This window comes from Diabrotica undecimpunctata, chromosome 9 (assembly GCF_040954645.1).
Source record: "Diabrotica undecimpunctata isolate CICGRU chromosome 9, icDiaUnde3, whole genome shotgun sequence".
NCBI lineage: Eukaryota > Metazoa > Arthropoda > Insecta > Coleoptera > Chrysomelidae > Diabrotica > Diabrotica undecimpunctata.
In genome coordinates, this window is record NC_092811.1 from 10,521,613 (window position 1) to 10,547,327 (window position 25,715).

The 25,715-nt window shown below is 33.3% G+C and overlaps 1 protein-coding gene across 4 annotated transcripts in view; it reads left to right on the top strand.

The window, feature by feature from the left end:
• The window catches only part of Ddr (discoidin domain-containing receptor 2), a 789,300-nt gene that overhangs the window by 451,046 nt on the left and 312,539 nt on the right, over positions 1-25,715 (top strand). The window lies entirely within an intron of this gene.

The window sequence follows — 25,715 nt, forward strand, 5'->3', positions numbered from 1 at the left end:
CAAACACATAGTCTCTCTTCGTTTGCCTTTGTTATCGTCCACGTTTCGCTTCCATACATCACAACGGGTGGTATGATTGTTTTATATGCCTGCATCTTCGTACGTCTTATTAGTTGTTTCGATTATATGAGGTTTTGGAGGGCAAAAAGACATCTGTTGCCGGAATGGATCCTGTTGTTTATTTCTTGTAATCCGTTATTGTCTTCAGTTATTGTTGTTCCAAGATACTTGAATTCTCTAACGCGCTCAAAGTTAAAGTCATCGATGGTGATGTTCTGACCGATTCTGTCTCTGCTTTGGTCATTGCGGCTCATATACATATATTTCGTCTTTTTTTTTCGTTGATTTGAAGCCCTATCTTCTCTGCTTCCTTCTTGATCCTCATGAAAGTCTCCTTCATCCTTAATCGTGTGTTTCCTATTAGATCGATATCGTCTGCAAATGCCAGTAGTAAGTTTGGTCCTTCTCGATGAAATACTGTATTCGTTTTTTAAATTCTTGCACTTCTGATTATGTGTTCCAGAGCTAAGTTCAAGAGTTGTGGTGAAAGTGCATCTCCCTGTTTTAGTCCATTGTTTATTTCAAATGTCTCCGAGTATTGTTGTCGAACTCTCACCTTACATCGTAACCGTTCCATACACATCCGTAACAACCTGACTAGTTTTTTTGGAAAGCCAAGTTCCTGCATCGCTGTTTACAATCTGGCCCTGCATACTCTATCAAATGCTTGTTTAAAATCTATGAACATCTGATGAAGCTCACGATCAAACTCCTAGCATTTTTCCATTATCTGTTTTATTGTGAATATCTGGTCAATGGTAGAGTGGCTCGGTCTAAATCCGCATTGATAATCTCCAACGATTACTTCTGTGTATGTTTTGGTTCTTTCTAGTAGGATGTTTGCAAGGATTTTGTAGGTGGTGTTTAGGAGTGTTATTTCCCGGTAGTTAGTACATTGCTTTTTGTTTCCTTTTTGTGTATTGGTACAATAATCCCTTCTTTCCATTCATCTGGCATTGTTTCTTCTTTCATTCATTCATTCATGCAAATGTCTTAAATTACCTTGTATATAGAACTGTACAACGTTTGTCCTCATATGCCTGCCTTTATCTATCTAATTGCTGCTATGCATCGGTTTCTTTATGCAATTCCTTAAATTTCTCCCATTCTTCTGCATTAATGATTTTTTATCACTGTGACTATACTTGGGTCTCTACATAAGATTCACCAGGAAACATAATAAGGTTTCAAATTGATTGCTTAATAGATTCAGTAATGGATGCATATCAGTTAAAAGTTACCCGGTGCTTGCTGACGTATCGTCAGATCATATTCCTGTTATTGGTAAATTTAGGTTTAGATTTAAAAAGGTTACAAAAAAGAATAGTAACAAATAATGTGATATCAGAAGACAAAAAAAAGGAAACAAAGGAGACAGTAAGTAACATGGAGCAAACATGATCCAGAAGAATCACTCCAGAATATATGTGAAACCTTTATTAAGACGAGAACATCTAATAGAATATAAAGAAAAGAGGAAAAGTTGGATGAATGACAATATACTTCAACTCATTGAAGAAAGAAGAAAATCATAGAATAACAAAAGAATGTACAAAAATATTCAGAAACAAATAAGAACTGAAATACGAAAGGCCAAAGAAAATTGGTTAAATCAAATAACTAACTGGCATTATCTAACTGGCATTAGACAAGGAGATTCCCTGAGCCCATTAATATTTAATCTGATAATGGATGAAATCATAAAGAAAGTTAAAAAAAGAAGAGGATATAGAATGGGAGAAAAGGAAATAACGATAATATGCTACGCCGACGACGCCATAATAACAGCCGAAAATGAAGATGACCTGCAAAGATTAATTAAAGAATTCGAAGATACGGCGCTTATATACAACATGGAGATCTCAACAGAGAAAACTAAAACGATAGTGATATCAGCGGAACCGAGACGATGTAAACTAGTCATAAATAACAAAATAATAAAACAAGTGATGGAAACTGAATACTTGGGAATAAAACTTTCAAGCTACGGAAAAGTGGAAGAAGAAGTACAAAAACAAGTGAACATGGCAAACAGAGCAGCAGGATATCTCAACAACACAATCTGGAGAAACAAATAAATTACAACGGAAACGAACACCAGGATATATAAATCAACAATAAGACAGATAATGACGTACACAGCTGAAACAAGAGCAGAAAACGGCGAAAACACAAAGACTACTGGAAACAACAAAAATGAAAGTCTTACGAAAAATAACAAACCAAACTTTAAGAGACAAGAAGTGAGGAAATACGAGCGAGATGTGGTATAGAGGAAATAAAGGACCAAATGAAGAAAAGTGGAATGGAATCAACACATCGAAAGAATGACAGAAAATAGAATTACGAGGAAAAGAGTTGCTAACCACAATATAAACAGCCAAAATAGAATACCTTGGTCACATCATGAGGAACAGCGAAAGATGTGGGTTGCTGCAATTAATTCTACAAGGAAAAGTAGAAGGAAAACGCGGACCAGGAAGGCGAAGCACTCTCTGGCTGAAAAATGTGGTTCATGGTTCAACACAACAATCACAAATCTATTCAGAGAAGCAGTTTGCAAAATACAGATTGCCGTCACCAACATCCGAAACGGATAGGCGCTACAAAAAGAAGATCACTGTGAGTTACAGATAAGACAATATGTTTATAGTTACTTATACTGCAGCTCGAATAAAAGATTCTTAATACAGCAGGAAAGTACTTTAAATCACTTGTGCGCTGAAAATAAAATGACAGGTGACTTCGCAAGGCAGATAATTTAAACAGTATTATATTGACAGTCAACCAATCATGCATATGGAAGAAGTAAATGTATTACCCGTATTTACTTTTAGTAAACATTATTTACCGAAATCTTGTAAAAAATTCTTGTATTTTACTGTGTTTTAACACACGATATTGTAATGAGTAATCCATGTATTATTATCTCGTGTTATCCATCTACTTTATAATCGTTTTTAGCTCTTTCTACTTATTGTGTTGCGTAAATCTAGGGCAATCATGTAAAATATCCATAAAACTCAATTCAACTTACTTTACATATATTCAAATATCAATTTAATTTAGAAATGCAAAAGGTCTATACGTGCGTGCGGAGATTTTTCTATCGAATGCACGATTTCGATTTCCACATATTATCGACCATTTTAATTAGATGGTGGCACGCTAAAAGTGCCGTAATATCTTCTGCTGTGCAAGATACGAACTATGAAATATGTTATGACCCATAATACTCTTACTCTGGCTAACCTGTGACCCAGTTGCCAATATCACGTCTTATAGAGTTTTAAGTAGGTGATTGGTGTCTTCGAGATGTTCAACTATGCAGAAAGTTCGTTACAGGTGTGTTCGTTCCATGATTGGTTAATAGTTTGATGTTGGTGTAATTTATTAAAACTTGTAAAAAAATATCTTTCATATATTTTGTCATATAACATAAAAAATAATCAAACAATTTAATATCACTCTTCTAAGACGCAGTATTTCTAGTCTATTTATAATAAGAAAGAGAAACGTATAAGTAATCTGTTACAAAGAAGCTGAATTCATTATTTAAAACAACAATGTCTTTTTTCTTTTTCTTCTGTCTTCCAATCTACCCTCTACTCTATATCTACCTATTTTTGTACATGTGCTTCTTCCATTTTCTTTCACTGATTTCTATCCTGTGCAATTCATATCCACTGTTTACCTGATAACTTAAAGAAAATCAAACAAGACGTGATAAAAACAACAGATGTTAATGACAAATGGAACATGGTACAGGAAACTTTAATAAAGGCAGGAGAAAAGCTACTGCAGACAAAAATAAGAAAAAAACAGAGATGGATGACTTCAGAAATCTTAGATCTAATGGAGGAAAGAAGGAAACATAAAGGTAGGAGTAAGGCAAAATACAAAGAACTACAGAGATTGATAGGAAAGAAAATAAAAGAGACCAAATCCACATGGCTTGCTAATCAATGCAGTGAAATAGAGGCATATGCTAAACAGTATGATAGTTTTAACATGCATAAGAAAATAAAGGAAATGACAAATACACTGAGAAAAAAGAAAGATGCCCTTCTGAAAGACGCAAATGGAAAAATCATTATAGAAATTAAAGAGAAATTAAAAAAATGGAAGACATACATAACAGATCTGTTTGAGGATAATCGACAAGAACCGGAAGAAATCGACAGCGAAACGGGGCCAGAGATCATAATAGAGGAAATCGAACAAGCAATACGAAACGCAAAAAACGGAAAAACTGTAGGTCCAGACGAAATACCTGCGGAACTACTGAAATGTCTAGACGATGAAACTCTACCTGTACTTCTGGACCTATTTAATGAAGTATATAAAACTGGAAAAATCCCACAGGAATGGTTGGTGTTCACCTTTGTAGCAATACCAAAAACAGTATATGCCAAAGATTGTTCAGACTATAGGACAATATCACTAATAAGCCATGCCCTCAAAATATTTCTAAAGGTGATTCATGGAAGATTATATAGAAAACTAGAAGATGATATGGATGATACTCAGTTTGGGTTCCGCAAGGGACTGGGAACGAGAGAGGCATTGTTTGCTTTTAAGGTCCTCTCTCAAAGATGCTTAGATATGAACCTAGATATTTATTTCTGTTTCATCGACTTCGAGAATGCATTCGACAGGGTCCGACATGAAAAACTAATAGAAGTACTGAGAAACAAAGATATAGACAGACGAGACTTACGAATCATTATCAATCTGTATTGGAATCAAAAGGCCAATATAAAGATAGAAGAACAAAAGTCCGAAAATACAGATATAAAGAGAGGAGTAAGACAGTGCTGTGTTCTGTCACCATTACTGTTTAACCTGTACAGTGAAGCCATATTCCAGGAAGCGATAGCGGATGTGGGTGATGGAATCTCTGTAAACGCAAGAATAGTAAATAACATAAGATTGGCTGATGACACCGATGAGACACCCTGGAATCGCTACAAGAATTGGTAAATAGAATTAACGATTATTGCATTAGATATGGACTAAAAATAAATAAGAGAAAAACTAAATTTATGATTGTCTCAAAAACGCAACATGGGAATGAAAGATTAATGATAGAGCAAACCCAAATTTAAAGCATATTCTTGGCTCATATGCGATTACCTTTGGTAGTCCAGGGTTTGTGATGTTTTGACCTAATTGTAATTAAAGAAAATGCCTTATTGAAAATACAAACAAGCCTATCTAAAAATCACTGAAATTACAGCCAACGTCCACAGAGGGAAAGTGCCACCCAGAAGTCAAGCACAAATTTTGGAATTTACGAAAGTTCTGTGCGGAAAAAATCTTACCTTAACGTTAGGTTTTCGAGAATGGTTTGTTAAGAGTGTTAAACTTGGTATATACTGCTTAATGATCAGATATTCCTGCATTAATAATTGTAGAGCGTACATCAAGAGGTGAGAAATCTGAGGCAATATAATCAATTATGGTAGATGTTGTTTTAGTAATTCTTGTAGGAGAGTTAACGTGCATTATGAAACCATACGATTTGAATGTATTTACCAAGGACAATTGGGTAGTACAAGCAACAGCGTAAAATGTTCTGAAAAAATAGTTCCGTGGAAAAATCAGGCGATCTATAATGCAAATAATGTATAGATTAAGATTCTTGTTATAAACCAATTAAAACTCAAAAAATACTTCATTTAACAGAAAGTTATATTTTGTTACAATATATATGAAACACTAATAAAAAACAGCCTACTCTACGGAGCAGAAACTTGGCGAATAACCGAGAACAACAGAAAAAAATTAGAAGCTGTAGAAATGGATGTGTTTAGAAGATAGTTAGGTATATCCCGCAGGGAAAGAGTTCGAAATCAGGAAATAAGACTTGGAGTAGACGGCTACTTAACAACAGATATTGAGAGGAAACAGTTAATTTGGTATGGTCATGTTCAAAGAATGGAAGACACAAGATTGCCCAAAAAGATTATGCAGTGGGTACCACCAAACCGTAAAAAACGAGGAAGACCCAAAAAGACATGGAAAGAAGGGGTAACCAAGGCAATGAGTACAAGGGATATAGAGAGAAATTATTATTTGTAGAAAGAATTAGGGTGCCATCATGAGCTGAACTTGGGCGATCATACTTAGCAATTGTGGTATATTTTTCTACAAAAAAAGGCTCGTTGACTTCAAGCCAGTGCTCGGTCACAGTAACTATCGGGGGAAATACTAATTTCTCTAGGAACAAAAATAATTTATCTGTTTTATATCTTATAGAACGAATATTAATCAAAGCCATACTAAAGGTATCCTCACTAAAATAGCTTGAGGTTTCTAGTCCCACAGAACACATCGTATTATATTATAAAAATATACAAGCACCATGGAAAATAAGCACTTGAAAGCCCCGTAAGAAGTGCGTGATGTTGAGGAATTCCAACAAAAGGAAGTCACAAAAATCATACAACGGAGAAACTAAGTATTGGACAGGGAAGAATAATAGGGTATTCTTAAGGGATATCATAAGTTTACAAGAATGCTAGTGCAAAGAGTGCTAGGATTAGTAAAAGAACAACAAAAGAAGAAAATCATTTCAATCTTTTTTACCAATTAAAATATTGTTAAAAAAATTTTTTTGCAAGAAAGCATGTACAAATTGAGCGAATATTTCAAAGGTGTTTAGTTATTAGAGATTATTAAAATTAGTAAAATTATTTTGTTAGCTGTCACTTATAAATATTAAGAAACTGTACATTATAATCGAGGCAATATGAATGGAATAAAATATCCAGAACCCACTCTGTTCCACTAAGATATTTACGCAATCGACTTATAGGTAATCCCATTTTAAAGGCAGGAATGATTCCGAAGGAAGTTTAATATTTCGGGCCACATATGCGGTTTCGGTAACATTCTAGGTGTAACGTTTCCATTTGCGGCGGGTAGTTCGAGATGATTGAAAATCGAAAGTATTTCCATCGATTCGCCTTCTTCTAACCCCAGTAAGGATCATTTTATCTTTAATATGCTTAATGTTGTAATAATAAATAATGTTGGTGATAATTTGAGGTGCTTTTTTTATTTACTTTGCAAATGTTGTTATATTAAAATACATTTTTACATTATTTTTGTTTATAATCATATACGGTAATCGAAACACTGACCAACACTAACGTTTATGAAGCAATACTCTTCTCGTAATTAATACCTTTTGTTTAGGTACTCGTATATATATATATATATATATATATATATATATATATATATATATATATATATATATATATATATATATATATATATGTTTGTTTTGAGGTTTCCGCGGGAGCTATATGTGCTGTCACTATTTTTCCGGGTTTGACTCCGCGTTGTAAAATGCTGGTTTTCTTGAAATCGTAGATCAGTACTAATCGAGTAACGACGAGAAGTAGATCCACCAGGCTTGAGAATGGCAAGTGAGACCTTGCCGAAACGTCGCCAAAACAATGGTTTTCAAGAAAACCAGCATTTTACAACGCGGAGTCAAACCCGGAAAAATAGTGACAGCATATATATATATATATATATATATATATATATATATATATATATTTAACGTGATTATTTCGACCAAAAAACAATTTATAAGTATGTTGGAAATATCGGGTATGTGGTCTATATTAAATAAAAATCTTTGTTTTTTCTAAAGCTCAATATTTCGCCATTTATTTAATAGCTTCATCGGGAGTAACTGTAAAAAACAAACATTTCAAAACACTGACGTACACTTAGATTTACAATACTTACAGAAATTAAAAGATTATACACATAAATAAAATTAAATATTAAAATAACGTTATTGTTGATGAAACTGTACATTTAATAAAATGCATGTTAAAATTTAAAATATCTTTGAGCACGTTCCTTAACAATAAATAAGATGGAACAAGTAAAAATTATTTCAAAATGCAAAAAATAACAATGTAAGAAAACATTAGAGGAATAGTATTTCTTTAATTAATCATTAAGGCTAATTAGTATGATTAATCATTACGGTGAGTGTAGTTTTAAATTTTGTTTAATATATTGCAATATATGTTGCTTAATTGTCCCGTGTTTGTTTTATAATTTAAAGTTTGTTTATTTCTGTTAATTTGGTACATCTCCAAAAATAACCTACTTTTGTAATTTTCAAAAATTACAAAGTCTGTGCCAAAATACGAGCATTGTTGTAGTCTAACAGATGACCGGTGTTTTTGTAGTGCTCGACAACTGCGCAAGAATTTTTTCCTAAGCGGCAATCACTTTTATGCTGTGTGATACGTTGTTTTAGCCACTGCGATGTATGGCCAATGTAGCTTTTTTTACATCCTAGACACGGTATTTCATATACCACATTACTCCTATATAAGCTTGGTACTGGGTCTTTAATTTTAGAAAAAAGTTGTTTGCTATTTATGGTATTGTATTTAGCTAAATTAATATTGGAAACATCTTTAAATATGGATACGACAGACTGAGTTAGACCGTTAGTAAAGGGGAGTTTTTTGTATTTGATTGACTCATTGTTAGAGTCAAGGACAGGACCATCATAGAAATTACTGCTGTAAATGAGTTTTTTTAAAATATGTTTAGGATAGCCGTTGTTTCGAAAAATTTTGTATAATATGTCCAGATTTTTTTGTAACAAATTATCATCAACAATGGACATTACCCTGTTTTTCATACCCAATACTGTATTATATTTTTGACGAGTGGTGTGGTTTGAAAAGTAGTTCATATACCTTCCCGATGCTGTTGGCTTTTCAGATTTTCCTGCTTTCCAGGCTTTCCAGATTTTCCTGCAATATTTTATTGCAGGAAAATCTGGATGTATAATCTAGGAATCCATGATTGTACGGAAGACGCTGGTCATATGTTTGTCTGGACGGAAAACATTGCAAAAAGAGGAAGTGATGAAATTGCATCAATACTCATAAAATTTCTAAGCTCAAAGATAGGTGAAGTAGAACATCTCGTTTTCTTCACGGATAATTGTCCCGGGCAAAACAAAAACTGGCTTTTAATGTCTTTATGGTTCCAGCTAGTGAAGGAACAAAAGTTTAAGTCTATTACACACCATTTTTTAGTCAGCGGACACACTCACCTTCCCTCCAACAGGGATTTTGCTCTTATAGAAAAACGACATAGAAAGTATACTCCGCTTGTATACTCTCCTGAGGAATGGCAAAAAATTATAAAAGAATCTAATAAAAAGAAGCCCTTCAACTTAACTGTTATGAAGCAGGAAGATTTCCTCAATGTACAACCACTCTTAGAGAACATTAAAAAGAGTACTCGCACTGATGACCAGCAATCTTTGGATTTTTCCAATGTTTTTTCCTTTTTGTTCAGGAGTGATAACAGACAAGCATTTTACGTTAAACATTCTGTGAATGGTACCTACAACCCCGTTAGTGTTGTCAAGAAGGGACGTCCTAATGTGCTTACTGTATCTGTTTTAAAACAGAAGTATATTGAGCCCATTCGGATTGCAAAAAAGAAACTCGAAAATGTAAGATCATTATTACCCTACATACCTTCAGTGTATCATCCATTCTACAAGAGTTTACAAGAGGATGTCAGCCCTGATGTTGCTGATGAGGTCGCCGAGTTGGTTGATTAAATAAGATTTTGGGTACTTATCATTAATGTAATAATGTAACAAGCCACATTTTTTTTAAATAAAGACTGTTTTTATCTCAGCTTTGGAGTAATTTTATTAATATTGTTATAAATATAGTTCCATAGCTCAACATGCACCCACATATCTAAATTAAAACAACAAAAGTTGTTACTGGATTTTATAATATTATTTTTAACATTCAAAGTCAAATATCTCACTTTTGCCTTTTTGAGGCTTGTCATTGTTTCACATTAAGCTCTTCAAATGTACAGCTTCATCAACAATAATGTTATTTTAATATTCAATTTTATTTATGTGTATAATCTTTTAATTTCTGTAAGTATTGTAAATCTAAGTGTACGTCAGTGTTTTGAAATGTTTGTTTTTTACAGTTACTCCCGATGAAGCTATTAAATAAATGGTGAAATATTGAGCTTTAGAAAAAACAAATATTTTTATTTAATATAGACCACATACCCGATATTTTCAACATATTTATATATATATATATATATATATATATATATATATATATATATATATATATATATATATATATATGTATGTATGTATGTATATATCTGTTTTCCCGATTCCCGATATTATTGTTCATGTGTTCACCTGTAATTGTTATTTTCTTTGTGTATGTATTTCTATTACGATTTTCTCTGTATCTATCCCTGTTCCCTTGTTGGTTCCTGGATTCGTAATTCTCTCTCCTGGTTTCTCTATTTTGGTATTCTCTTTTCGGGATAAATTCTCTTTTTGGCCGTTCTTAACGATACTTTTGCCCCTATCTCTGTAGTCCTGCGTGTCTTGTGGTCTTCTAGTTCTTCTGTCTCGTAGACGCGATTCTCTTCTTTGTACAAATTGACAAAGATATCAATTTCTTTGTAATTTTGAAAAGCAATGTGGTCTTCTAGCGTTTCCTCAAAATGTCTGGTAACCAATTCTACCAATTGTTCCGATGAATAATTGTATTCCAAATGTTTAGCGTTGTTGTAGACCTGTAATGTATAAGTGTTTTCTTCTGACATTCCCATCCTTTCATTGTATCTCCCGTTCTGCAGTTCTTTGTTGATTTCTAGTTGCTGGATTTTGCCACAGAAATAATTTTAAAATCTTTTTCAAAGTTTTCCCAACTAATAAATTCATCTTTTTTACTGTCATAGGCTCGCTTCATCCTTGAGGATGAAGCAACATTTCGAACTGTAGTTTTTTTAAATTCTTAATGAAGGGAACTGGGTGCAATTTTCTCACATCCCCGCCAAATTGGATTTTCACGTCACCTGTACTATGGATAAGTGTTTCTCTTCTGTCTCCGAATTTTTGTTGATTTTTGTTTTCTGTGACTTTTTTTTTATTTGTTTAATTCTTTTCTCCAATTCTTTCATGTCTTCTTGAATAGCGATCTCCAACTTGATTTTCAAATTTTCTAGTTCCTTTTTCTGGCAATTCTTTATCTCCTTTATTTTATTTTCAATTTCTTTAATCTCTGTCTCCTGTTTTGCAGTCTTTAGTGTTATTTCTTCCATTTGTTGTATCATTTCGCTCTTTATCTCCTCTACATATCACTTAGTTTCCTATTTATAATTTTCCAGACTATTGTTTCCCGTTGATTTTCATACATTTTTTGTGATTGCCTTTGGATCTCTTGTAAAATCTTTTCAAATCCGTAGTTGCGGTCTTTCTGTTTCCATGGTTGTTGTTTCTAAGTTTTCCATTTGTTTTGTCTTTCCCAAACTTTTACTTCCCGTGGTAGACATTTGGTTTTCTCTTGAATAATTCTCCCTGCCAAATACGAAGTATTACCAAAGAGAAAACTGTAAATGATCAGGTTGATATCAAAGAGAGAGTACGAAATGGAAGACGAAATAAAGTGGAGATGAAAGGAAAACTAAACAGATAAAAGATAAAACCTGATAAAAACAGAAGAAACATTAATAAAACTGTTTTGATTTGTAGTGTTACGTAATGTACAAAAACTGTTAACATTTAAAAACTTCGTATAATGAGAGGAAAGAAATATAAATTAGTAAGATTGACTGTGCAAGGAAAGATACAGGGAAAAAAAGAGTGAAGGCTGATGATAGATGTTTGATGTATATATTTTAAATTGACGTTATTTTTTACATCAGTAAGAATGCTTGAAAATAAACAAATGCAAATATTTTTGACATATGACTTATCAGTTTCAAATTAATCATCAGACTCTAATAAATTCTGTTTATATATACCCCGATCTATAAGACTACCAGCATGTATAATTAATAGTTGTTTAGTTAGATTTTTTGAAATTTTGGCGTTAAAATAATAAAAATCCCAAAGCTCGTTTCCCGAAAAGTACTGTTTAACTAGAAGTCAAGTTTTCAAAAGTATTTTCCAGTCGCTGTAACTGGCCCTCATAAATACTAATATAAAAGTTCTCATTCAGTATGTTTGTTATCTCTTGAACAAGAATAGGCCCTTTACGCGCCCTATTAAGCCAACAGAACCGTTTTTAGATCTTTTGTGGGGTTGTTAGTGATAATGATGTTTTTATCGTGGAGCTACGTGCCTCAAAATAATACAGGGAGATCTGGGCGGGATGTATTTTCCTTGAATATACGAAAAATTTCAATTTGTTCGTGGAAGATTGAAACAGAGATAGAGGTCTACGAAAAGACCTTTAGTTTTACACAATTGCATCTAAGCTTTATCATATTATTGTAACGGAAAAGAAGAAGAATGGCAGTTAATAAGCTGATCGTTCACAAATACTTTACGAGGCTCTCGTTGCTCAATTCGGGAGCTCTATGGCAATTTTTGATTGTTTTTTAATTAACTGCAACAAAATAATAAATAAAGTAAACGTTGATGATTTTCTTTTAGTTTAGGTATCCTCATAAATGGTGTGAATTGCAGTTAATTACTGAAATATAACTTTTCTATGTTGTTTTTAGCGATTTCTTGCTTCCCCCAGATTCCATGAAGCTGTCCTTTTTTTATAAAGGAGTGGGACTTGCCAATACTGTATGATCTACCCACCTGGGGACTTACTCCTATCGTTTTAGAATTCGCCATCATTTTGGGGAGGTTATTAGCCTTAAGACACCGCGCTGGCCAGACGTGTTGGTGAGTGTGTATTCAGCCGTCCATTCTGGATCAGACGCTGTTCGTAGCCGTCCACTCTGGATCAGACGCTACAGTTTGTGATCTTATCCTATCCCTAAAATCAAGGGTTGCCAGCTCCGCCATCTTCGCCGTATCGAAAGTATTCTTCGTCGCCTTGGATGCCGTTCTGGACCTTAGATTAACGAAACCGGTTTCTTTAATCTAAGTTCTGGACTTCATCCGTGACCCTAACAAGGGACCCTTAGCAGGTGCTAGCTTCCCGGGTCAAGAAGCTCCTGGAATCTGCGGATGGCAGGGATTGATTCACTTTCCCTGACAGGACTATCCAAAAGAATCCAAGGGACTCCAAAGGAGTTCCTACCCGCTACCCTAAACAGAGAGAGACACCAGGGATACAGGGAGACACCATATCTCCAAAACTATTTACTGCCGCACTTAAAGACATCTTTAAATCACTAAATTGGGAAACGAAGGGACTATCGATAAACGGAAAGTATTTAAACCATCTAAGATATGCAGATGACGTAGTACTAATAGCCGACAGCTGGAAAGAACTGAAGACGATGATCGATGAGCTTCATACGGAATCCATAAAAAAAGGACTGAAAATAAATCTGAGTAAAACTAAGCTAATGTCGAATAAAGATGATCAACCGACGATAACCATCCAAGGAACAAAAGTGGAACATGTAGAAGAATACATATATCTGGGTCAGAATATCAAGGTAAACAAAGAAAACCAAACTACCGAAATAAGCAGACGAGTAAGAATGGGATGGGCCGCATTTGGAAAACTCTCATACATACTGAAAGACAAAAAGATACCCCAAAACCTTCGAACCAAAGTGTTCGATTCTTGTATCCTTCATGTTCTCACTTACGGAGCTCAAACCTGGACATTCACAAAAAAGAACATGGACAAGATTCGAAAAACTCAGCGAGCCATGGAACGACAGATGCTTGGTATCTCACTAATAGATCGGCAAACGAACGAAGCAATCCGGAACAAAACAAAAATAAAGGACGCCGCGAAACAAGCAGCTAAATTAAAATGGAAATGGGCTGGACACAACGAACGTCTCGAAGATGGTAGATGGAACAAAGACGTCGGAAACTGGCGATCGTACGATGCGAAGAGACCAAGAGGAAGACCTCAAATGCGCTGGAGCGACGATATCAAAAGAGTCGCAGGACCAATGTGGAAACGCCTAGCACACAACAGGGATGAATGGCGAGAAATGGGAGAGGCCTTTATTCGACAATTCGGATAGAAAAAGGGCTATAAAAAAAAACTTTTCTATGTGGCCACGCACATTCTAACTTATTAAATGTTTTAAACGAAAATCAAAACTAACATAAGGTGTAAGTTTAATAGATATTAAAAACAAACAAAAATATTTAATTGCTTACCCTGTTTAACTAAATACAAGATGGCCAATATACACTCATCTGCTGACCCAGAATACGAATATTATGAGTTATATAAAATTTTTATCGAGTTAGAATCTATGGAGAAGCTATGAGCATATTAACGTGTATATTAAAAACGGCGTCAGAAGGTGTGGTTAATGATCATACCAATGTGGCGGTGGGATCAAGGCCGGACTCAATAATATTAAAACTACTATACAATTATGATTAGTTGTTCAGAAGATTTAAACATAATCTAAAAAAGTGCAATACATTTTTAATAAACTATGATTTATTCAATCAAAATTAAAGGGGTTGCCATTGGGTAACTATTAAAAAATCATGTAAAAATCATGATGTACACTAAATTCACTAATTGCGATAGTATAAAAAAAGTAGGAAATAAATTGATTAAAAAGCAGGAATACAAGATGCACATTTATTAAAAGTATGGAGAATTGTGCTTAATGGAAGATGGAAAATGCTCTGAACATTGGCAACATGGTTACACAAATAAGAATACTACGGGTATGGGCTTTAATCTTATAGAGGCGTATTGAGCTAGACTGCAAGAGATTCGCGAGTGAGGTAAATACACCTAGAAGATGAAACTTTTGGACACCAACCTATTTTTGAAGGAGCAGTGAAAGGTAGTAAATACGAGAATGGATAGAAAATTAGATAAGAGCGATAACGTGAAAGATATAAAGTGACGAGAACGGAAAGAAAATAAGACAAAAACAATACGAGAAAGATACATATGGTTCCTAGATGGGAACAAAAAGAGTAGGGAAAAGTAATTATATCCTGCTGTAAACACTAAAATACGACATATATAAATAATATACAGTGTGTAAAAGCCAAATAGAATAAATTCATTATTTAGGTTACTGTACATATTTATCAAAAATCCCGAAACACGTCAAATTTAAATTATAACTTGACATTCTTTAACGTGAAAATGCAACCCCTACCTTCAACCCCCTTAGAATGACAGGTACAACCCCCAATTTTTAAAATAGGAAGTATAGGCTTGTGATATATCGTTTGAAAGGTCTTTTCATTCTCCATTCAAAAATGTTGTCGCTTTCAAGTTTATTAAGATTAATTAAGATAAAATAAATTAAAATCATGTGGTTACCGAAATTCGTTAAAATATACTCAAAACTTATTTCCCGTTTAGGTCTTGATAATGAGAAAGTGAACAAAAACCATAGCAATGTGGTTTTTAGATGGTAACCATTTAAAAATTTAAAGAATTTCCGTGGCAACGTTATTTTAACACGCATTAGTAAATTGTTTTATTTAAGTTGTCAGTATTTTAATTTAAGTAAAAAGTTTGTTCAATTCAATTCTGAAAAATGGTTAGATTAACGTAAATGCATAAAATAACAGTTTTACAAATGATTGGTACGGAGATAACACCCGAACACAACAGGAAGTAACTGGCCTATTCAATGAGAAATTTCCTAATTTATCGCCTATATCCCAAGGAACAATAAGTAAAATAGAAAAGCAGTTTCGCGAGTTTGGTCATGTAAGGCAGATAAAAAAAGCAGCTGCCAATGCACTGAGTGATGAACTCAAATTAGATGTGTTGCTTGAGTTTCAGGAAAATCCACATACATCGAGTAGACAGGCATCCACTACATTCAATGCTGCCATACATCGATAGTAAACATATTAAAAGAAAATAAATTGCATCCCTATAAGATGATACCTAGTCAGGAGCTCATGGAAGACGATTTTGATAGGAGAACTTTTTTTGTGAGCAAATGATGGACATGTTGGATAACAATATTATCCAATTAGAAGACGTTATGTTTTCTGATGAGTGTACTTTTTCACTTAACGGTCATGCTAATCGGCAAAATTGCCGCTACTGGGCCACGGAAAATCCTCACTGGATGAGAGAACACACTCAATACCCTCAAAAGGTTAATGTTTGGGCAGGGATTGTAGGAAACAATATCATTGGTCCCTTTTTCATTGAGGGCAACTTGAATGGCAACAATTATTTGGCACTACTTCAAAATGATGTCATTCCAACGTTGGCAAATTTATATTCTGATCCAGGAAACCCTCAAGTTCCAGCGAATACGATATGGTTTCAGCAGGATGGAGCACCACCACATTACCAACTTAATGTCCTGCAGTACCTCGATACAATATTTCCCAATCGGTGGATAGGGAGGCGAGGATCGATTGAATGGCCAGCGCGATCACCCGATCTTACATTATTAGATTTCTTTTTATGGTGATATGTGAAGAGCCATGTATATAAAACTAAACCTTCTGATTTAAATGACTTAATAGAACGAATAACGCTTGCGATTAGGTCGATCACGCCTGTTATGTTAAATAATGTTAGAAGACAGTCTTATTTGAGATTAGGATATTGTCAAGACGTTCGCGGTGAACATTTTGAACATCTACTTCATTAACATTCATAGTTCTTTTTCGTGTTCTACATTTTATTACGTTTTGCATTACATTTTAGTTTTTGATTGTATTATAGCGAATTTCGGTAACCACATGATTTTAATTTATTTTATCTTAATTAATCTTAATAAACTTGAAAGCGACAAAATTTTTGAATGGAGAATGAAAAGACCTTTCAAACGATATATCACAAGCCTATACTTCCTATTTTAAAAATTGGAGGTTGTACCTGTCATTCTAAGGGGGTTGAAGGTAGAGGTTGCATTTTTACGTTAAAGAATGTCAAGTTATAATTTAAATTTGACGTGTTTCGGGATTTTTTATAAATATGTACAGTAACCTAAATAATGAATTTATTCCATTTGGCTTTTACACACTGTATAAAGAATAATTAATACGATCAAATAGCAAGTTGTACCTGAAAGAGATAATAATATAAATAATATTTTAAAGGGGAAACGAAATATACGATATGAAATAAGAAAAATACGTTCCTTTTACAACTTAGGTATTTGATAACTTCAGATTAACTGAACGCTGTACAAAGTTCGTTACATACTTGACCAAAAATTAATTCAATTAACAAAGTTAGAAAAGTTATTAATTAACAAACAACAAGGAATATCTGCCAAATATCACAATCGAAATACTGTGTAAAAATAAAAAGACTATGTTACCGTATTTAATATTGAAATTTTAAGATATTTAGGTTTAAGATTTTTGATTACTCTCAAGAATATCACGCAAAAAATACCTCGGAATTTGATTCTGTTAAGTTTTAGTTATATAAAATTAGTCGGTACTATCTCTGATCATAAAACTTTCGGCTTTTGGTTGATTTCAGATTCTTCTTCTTCATGTGCCTAGCTCGATTATCGAGCGTTGGCTATCAAATTGGCTATAGTAATTTTGTTGACGGCAGCTCGGAAAAGAGATGCAGAGGATCTGTTAAACCGATCTCTCAGGTTTCTAAGCCATGATGTTCTTCTTCGACCTGACGTTCTTCTTCGACCTGGCCCTCTTCTTTCGTCTACCTTGCCTTGTATTATTAAATGGAGTATATTATATCTCTCTGGGTGGCGCATAACATGGTCAAAATATTTAAGTTTGCTATTTTTAACTGTTCTGACGACTTCCGTAACTTTTCCCATCCGATGCAAAACAGCTTCGTTACGAACTCTATCCACCCAACTTATTCATAGGATTCTCCGATACACCCAGATTTCAAAGGCTTCGAGTTTCTTGAGAAGTGTATCCGTCAAACTCCAACCTTCGACACCATAGAAAAGAGTAGAGAACACATAACATCTCACTAGTCTAATTTTCAGACTTAAAGTAATATTGTTTCCACATAACAGTTTCTTCATCTTAAAACATGCAGCTCTGGCCTTCTCTATCCGTATTCTAATTTCTTTACTCATGTCCCAGTTCTCATTTAGATTACAACCAAGGTAAGTGATACTGTTAGTTCTCTCCAGTTGTTCATCATAAGCAGTTACCACTTTCGGTTGTATTGGCGTTTTACTGACGACCATCACCTTTGTCTTTGCGGTGTTTAGCTTAAGGCCATATTCATCACACGTTGTGGTAATCCTATTAATTAGATGTTGAAGTTCTTCGTAATTGCTTGCAATTAACACTGTGTCATCCGCATATCTCAAATTATTAATATTGACGTCATTCATTTTTATACCACATTGAACATTATCCACTGCTTTATTGAAAACGAACTCAGAATATATGTTAAATAGTAGCGGGGACAAAATGCAGCCCTGCCTTACTCCTCTTCGTATTTGAAGCTCTTCAGAGGTGTCCCGGCCAATCCTGATGTTTACACGTTGATGCCAGTAAAGATTTTTAATAATGCGTAGGTCTTTATCATCAATACCTACCTGCTGAAGAATTTCTATCATTTCAGTATGTTTTACTCGATCAAAGGCCTTCTCAAAGTTAATAAAACACATATAAACTGGATGTCCGACATCCCTGCATCTCTGTACCATAATCTGAATACTAAATAGTGCTTCTCTTGTTCCAAAGTTATTGCGGAATCCAAACTGTGTGTCACCAAGTTGTTGTTCTATTTTTTGATACATTCTAGAGTGCAAAATTCGTAGAAATATCTTTAAAACATGACTCATCAAGCTGATGGTTTGGTAGTCACTACATCCTTTTGCATTTGCTTTTTTAGGTATCGTCACAAAAGTCGACAGCCGCCAATCCGTTGGTATATAGCCAGTTTCATAAATTTTATTAAACATATGAAGGAGAGATATTTTACCTGAACTGTCTAAGAGCTTTATTATTTCACTCGGTATTTCATCTGGTCCCGTCGCTTTTCGGGTCTTTGCTAATCGTATTGCTTGTTCAATTTCATCCATAGTTATGTCAGGTCGTGTAACTACTTCGTTAATTTCAAGCTCGGTCCTTTCATCACTAAAAAGTTCCTCAATATACTCTTTCCATCTGTCTATTTAATGCAAATTAGTGATAATCAGTTTTCCGTCTCTATCAACGATGTTATTTGCCTGTTTTTTGTTTTGACCTGTCAGTTCTTTTATTTTTTTATACATATTAAATGAATCATGTTTTCCCTGTAATTCTTCAATTTCTAAACATTTGTTTTCGAAGTATGTTTGTTTTGCAGCTCTTGTTTTAGTCCTTATCTCTTTATTAATTACTTTATACATTTCGACGTTTTGGTTGTTAAAATTGCGTCTTTTTTCCATCAAATTCAAAATCTCATCGTTCATCCACTGTTGCTTTTTTTGGCTGCTCTCTTTTAAGTTTGGAGTTGAGTTGCTTATAATCGTTTTGATTTGGTTCCAATGATCTTCGATGGATTGTTCGATGTTCTTCGAACAGCCTAGAAATTGTTGGTATCTTTATATCCTATGTATTAAATATTTCTATTTTATGGGAAGTGGATGTTTTAATTGCTATTTTGTAAACTTTTCAAAATAATCAATAATGGCTGAAGAATTAATCAATAAACTGATCTACGTTACTTATAACATGTTTTATGAACACTATTAATTTATTCTCTGAAGTACGGACCACTTCTTTGTTTACATATTTGTATATTAACCTAAGAAACGTTATTCTTGAAGATTTTTTATCGACATTGCTACTGCTACTGCAACTACATTGAGAACAAGAAACTATTATTATGCACTATTACAATATAATATAACAGTTAGTATAAAAGTATTAAAACTAAAAAATATTCTAAAAACAACAAACGTAAACCATTATACACGATCTGACACAACGATCATAACAATATGGCCGAAGTGAGGTTGTTTTTAGTCACGTGATGCCCTCTCCATAGATTCTAACTCCATGAAAATTTTAAACATAAAAAAGTGTTTTTGAAAATCATTTCCGAACTAGAATCAAAAACAAAAGCATGTAATTTTAATTTTCAAACGATTGAATAATTTTTAAATGAAACTATTTAATTTATTATTTACTAAATTCCAGGTATTTATATAAAAACACTTTCAGCATTCTGGTTTTATTGGTGTTTTATAAATAAAAACTGTCTCCTTAATTTATCATGCCTACAAATTACTCATATAACGATTTTATTAGTGCTAAATAACTTGTTTTCTACCGTACTGATAACAGTAGGTAACCAATACGAAGATTTATAGGCAGTACTAGTAAAACAAAACCTCCTTTACAGGTGACTAATTAAAATATTAATACGGTACAGTGGGTGGATCAAATAAACACATTTGTAGTACCGCCTTTATTATTGAATTTATAGAATGTAATAGAATAGAAATATGCTTTATTGTCACTACAAATTGTACAATTTTATGGACAAAGCTTAAAAAAATCAGAGAAATAACAATAACAATTTAAAATTTACTGAAATTAAATAAATCGTCAGCATTACAAAATTAAAAATAATAAAATCCATTGCAAAATTTAAATCTTATTGCAAACTGAATAATAAAACCTTACGAACTAATCAGTTTAAGTTGCTGTATGTGATACCCAAATATACAGGGTGAGTCATGAGGAACTTTACATACTTCTACCATATGTAGAGTCCCTCAGGGAGCATATCATGTGGCCAATAAAACATGTCAACTCCTCTTCTTTATTAATTAACAGGGTGATTTGTGTAATTGACCATTTATTTCATTTTACTGTATTGTTTATACGGCTCATTTGATTTTTTTAATTTTTGCATGATACAGTACACTACTATCAAGCATTCGTCTGGTATTAGCTAAACTAAAAAATTCCAGGACTGGCTTTGGAAAAATTAATTTAGGGATTTGTATTAAATATTACACCCTGTATAAATTTTTTTTAAAATGCAATAAGTGATTTTCAAACTACATAAATAGCCAATGAAAACGACATATGCGACAATGTTGTCGCACTTTTATTAAATTTTTATTGAACGATCAAATCTTACCAAAAATAGAACAACCATAATGAAGTATCAAATTATAAGGTATTAATTTAAACAAATGTTATAAATTTCAAACATTTTAATTAAAATGAGTTCCTACAACATAATCTAATACGTAGAAAATTAACATCTTTACTGTCACTTTGTATTATCTCTACGATAGAATCAATTGTTTTCCAATTTTAAATTTTTACTCATAGATCGTATTGGGGCATTATTTTCGATAAATAATAAATTAAATTGATTAAAAAGTCAAACCTCTTGTATGTGTTAGTTTTTGTTGATTGTAAATGATTAAAATTTTATGTCAAATAATAATACATTGCATCAACTGTACTAAATAAAAATAAATCTAAAAAAGTTTAAAATGAAGGTTGGCGTTGACCGTTTGACGTTTCTTGATATTTTATACCCATTGTCATTATTGTCATTATCAATTGTTATTTATGTGTACAAGAATACATATTTCTTCTGTCATATCTACGTTAAGTACATTGTGTTAGTTTTGGTAGAGCTTTTGTTACTTTCGTTCAAAATGCCACATCAGTTTTCGACCACAGAATATGCAGACATAATATTTGTTTATGGATTCTGTAATGGGAATGGTAGGGCTGCTAGTAGAGAATATCGCAGGAGATCTCCTTATCGTCGAACTCCCAGTTATCCAACATTTGGGTCAGTTTTTAATTATTTGCGAGAAAATGGCATTTTTCCTAGTGGAACAACAGAGCGACATGTAGATGAAGCGCAGGAAGATGACATTATGGACGCCGTTACTATGAACCCTACAATAAGCACTAGACAAGTAAGTCGAGAGCTCAATGTTACTCAATCAAAAGTATGTAGAGTCTTACAAAAAAATAATCTATACCCATATCACATTCAAATGGTTCAGCGACTACATGCTGGAGATGAGATCGATAGGTTGGAATTTTGTAGATGGATAAACAATAATCGACCAACGCTATACAGGACACTATTTACAGATGAAGCCCAATTTACCAGAGACGGGATAAATAATTCACGAAATTCACATGTATGGGCAGAAGAAAATCCCCATGCTATTCGAGAACGTCGTTCTCAGTTAAGGTTTTCGGTTAACGTGTGGATTGGTGTCATAAATAACCAATTAGTAGGTCCTCACTTTTTTGATGGTCCTTTAACAGGGCAGGTCTATTTGAACTTTCTACAAAATATTTTGCCGAATTTGCTTGCCAACGCGAACGTTGCTATCCGAGGGATGTATTTTCAGCATGATGGGGCACCCCCACACTTTTTACTGGCAGTGAGACAACATCTCAATAATGTTTATGGCAACAGGTGGATAGGACGTGCAGGTTCTATTTCGTGGCCTTCAAGATCCCCTGATTTCAATCCCGTTGATTACCATATTTGGGGACGATTGAAGCAACTAGTTTACGCAGTGAATATTAATAACCGACAACAATTAATTGATAGAATTATACATTGTTGTAATACTATTAGAAACGATCCCCAGAGTATCCGTAATTCAATACGTCAATTAACAATTCGGCAACAAAAATGTGTACAGGCTGCAGGATTCCATTTCGAAAATCTATTTTGAATTATTTTTATTTTGTTACCATTATTGTATCTTTTCGAGTTCTAATTTATGGGTTTATCATAACTATGTATATATTTTTAGTTTTTTTTTTTTAAATTGTTCTTCGTTATTGTTAGTAGTTACTGTTTTTTGTTGTGCAGTGACTCAGTTTATCATTTCAATTAAAATGTTTGAAATTTATAACATTTGTTTAAATTAATTACCTTATAATTTGATACTTCATTATGGTTGTTCTATTTTTGGTAAGATTTGATCGTTCACTAAAAATTTAATAAAAGTGCGACAACATTGTCGCATATGTCGTTTTCATTGACTATTTATGTAGTTTGAAAATCACAGGAGTGTTTAGTGTGATTTTATATTTTGAAATCTTTGTTTGGTCTATCTGTGAAAATATCATGAGACATGAAAATTTTACGGTAAATATCTTACACAGCTACTTGAAAGTTCTAAAAGGTATATAAGGGGTAGCTTATGAAAAATCCGTGAAGACGTACAGCTGATTTTGTTTTTTTTTTAACAATCATTAAAAGCTTAGAGAAGTTGAAACAAAAGTTGTAGGTCTTAAAAAGATAAGAGGTAATTGAAAAAAGCTATTATTTTGCAGTAACTTATAAATGTTATTAACTTGTACCTGCCAAAACGATGACTTTATAGGTATTTAGCAGATCACAATTGATTAATTTGATGCTTCAATTTTAAGATATAATAAAAAACTTTTAAGTTTAAAAAAATTTAAAACTTTAAAAAAACCCGTTTGAAGAGGATTTTTAGCTTATAAATATCTATATTATTATCGATTTTTTTTTGTAACGCGCTTGTAAGTAAGTTCACTAAAAAATTGGCGAAAAAACATTTCTTTTTAAAGAATCTTCTATGACCAATAATAGATACCAAGCTAGCAGTTTAATAAAGGAACGTTTTATAGGCACAACAAAATTTATTCACTTTTTATGATTGTTGAAAAAAAACAAAGCAAAATCAGTTGTACGTTTTTAAGGATTTGTCATCAGCTATCTCTGATATACCTTCAAAAATCTGTACTCATAAGATTTTTTCAGCTGATCTGTTTTCTTTACTGGCCTATATATACTTTTATGGTCTCTTTCATACATACTTGGTTTCAAATACTAATTATTTTTTAGCATATTTTAAGGAAATTTTGTTGTAAACATTTTTTTGTATACGACTGCTATATGTAGTACACCTTTCTTCTATTGAAAAAGACGAAATCCTTATAATGTATTTTATGCAAAACCAGCAAGGTTGATTCAATTTGTTCCCATTAGAACTCATTAAAATTGACCTACCCCATGTACACCAACAACTTCAACCGTCTACGGTACATTGTGCCACCATGCAAATTAATTTTTTACGACTCTTTAGAAAGCAAAAATTACTAGAACACAAAGGCCTCGAAGAAAAGAAGTCCTTGAACCGCGAATCGATATTGTAGTGTGCAAGAATGTAAACTATTCATTAGATTGATTTAAAACTTAATATTTATTAAAAATTAATCTGGATGTAAGGGAGTAATAGCACTTGAACATAGTATTTTCTAGCTACGGGGGTATGTGGCACTATAATATATATTTAATCACATGTAAGAGAAATAAGAAACAGCACATGTGCCAATTAATAATTAACCAAAAATGAACAACATTGATTTATTAGAATAATTAGTGAGATTTACTAATTAAAGTGTGCTCTAAAGAAGTATTTAGAAAAACTCTCTATTGAGAAAGAACTATATATATATATATATATATATATATATATATATATATATATATATATATACAAGGATTTCCACAGTTTTCACTGTATTCCTTCACTCAACCGTTTTCTCCAATTTTTCCTGTTTAGTCAGACCCCTTCCTGTAGGTTTCTTCTACTCATTGCTTCGTCCACTTCATCTCTGAAAGATCTTCGGGGTCTGCCTCTCTTTCTTCTTCCTATCGGGCTCCACTCTGTTATTCTATTTATCCACCGATTTTAGTCTGCTCTTCTGACATACCCGTACCAGGTTAACCTCTTCTGTTCGATGTAGTCTATTATGTCGGAGTTCATTCCCATTCTCCTCTTAATATCCATGTTATTTATTCTATCTCTTCTTGTTACTCTGCAGCTTCTCCTTAGGAATTCCATCTCTGTTGCTCTTATTTTGTTTTTGGTTTTCTTATTTATTGTCCAATTTTCACACCCATAAGTGAGGATACTTCTTGTCATGGTATTATATATTTTTTTCTTTGTCTTCATGCTGATGTTCTTATCCCATAGTACCGGGTTCAATTTTCGTATGCAGTCTCTTGTTTGTCCTAGTCTATTTTTTATATCTTCCTCCGTTGTTTCTTTGTTTGATATTATGACACCTAAATACTTATACTTGTCTGTTCCTTTGATTTGTTTACCTTCTTCTATTTCCAGCTGTTTTATTTCTGTATTCTCCGTTGTTAGGTATTCAGTTTTCTGTAGGTTTATTTCCATCCCATTCTTTGTATATTCCTGCTCCAGTTTTCTCATCATAAAACTGAGGTCATCCTCATCTTGTGCGATCACTATTTGGTCGTCGGCAAAACTTAGCGTATATAGATATTCGTTCCTTACTGGTATACCCATTTCTTCGCACTTTTCTTTCCATGGTTTCAGGGTTTTTTCCAGGAATATTTTGAACAGAGTGGGGAATGTGGAGCAACCCTGTAGTAGTCCCTTTGTCGTCTTAAATGGACTGCATATTCTATTGCCCGTTTTGATAGCTACTTCGTTATTCTTGTAGAGTGCTTTTACCGCGTTTATTAATCTTTGTGGAACTTCGATGTCTTCCATTGCTTCCCATAGCTTGGTTCTAGGTATTGGGTCATAAGATCAACAAAAGCCAGATGGACGGATCTATTTTTGGCCATTCTTTTTTCTATTAGTTGTTCGACCGTGTAAATGTGATCTAAGCATGTTTTCCCCGCTGTGAAACCTGCCTGGTCTTCTCAGAAACCAAATACCTTATGCAAATACGGCAAAATATTTTGGTATGACATTAGATTCCAAGC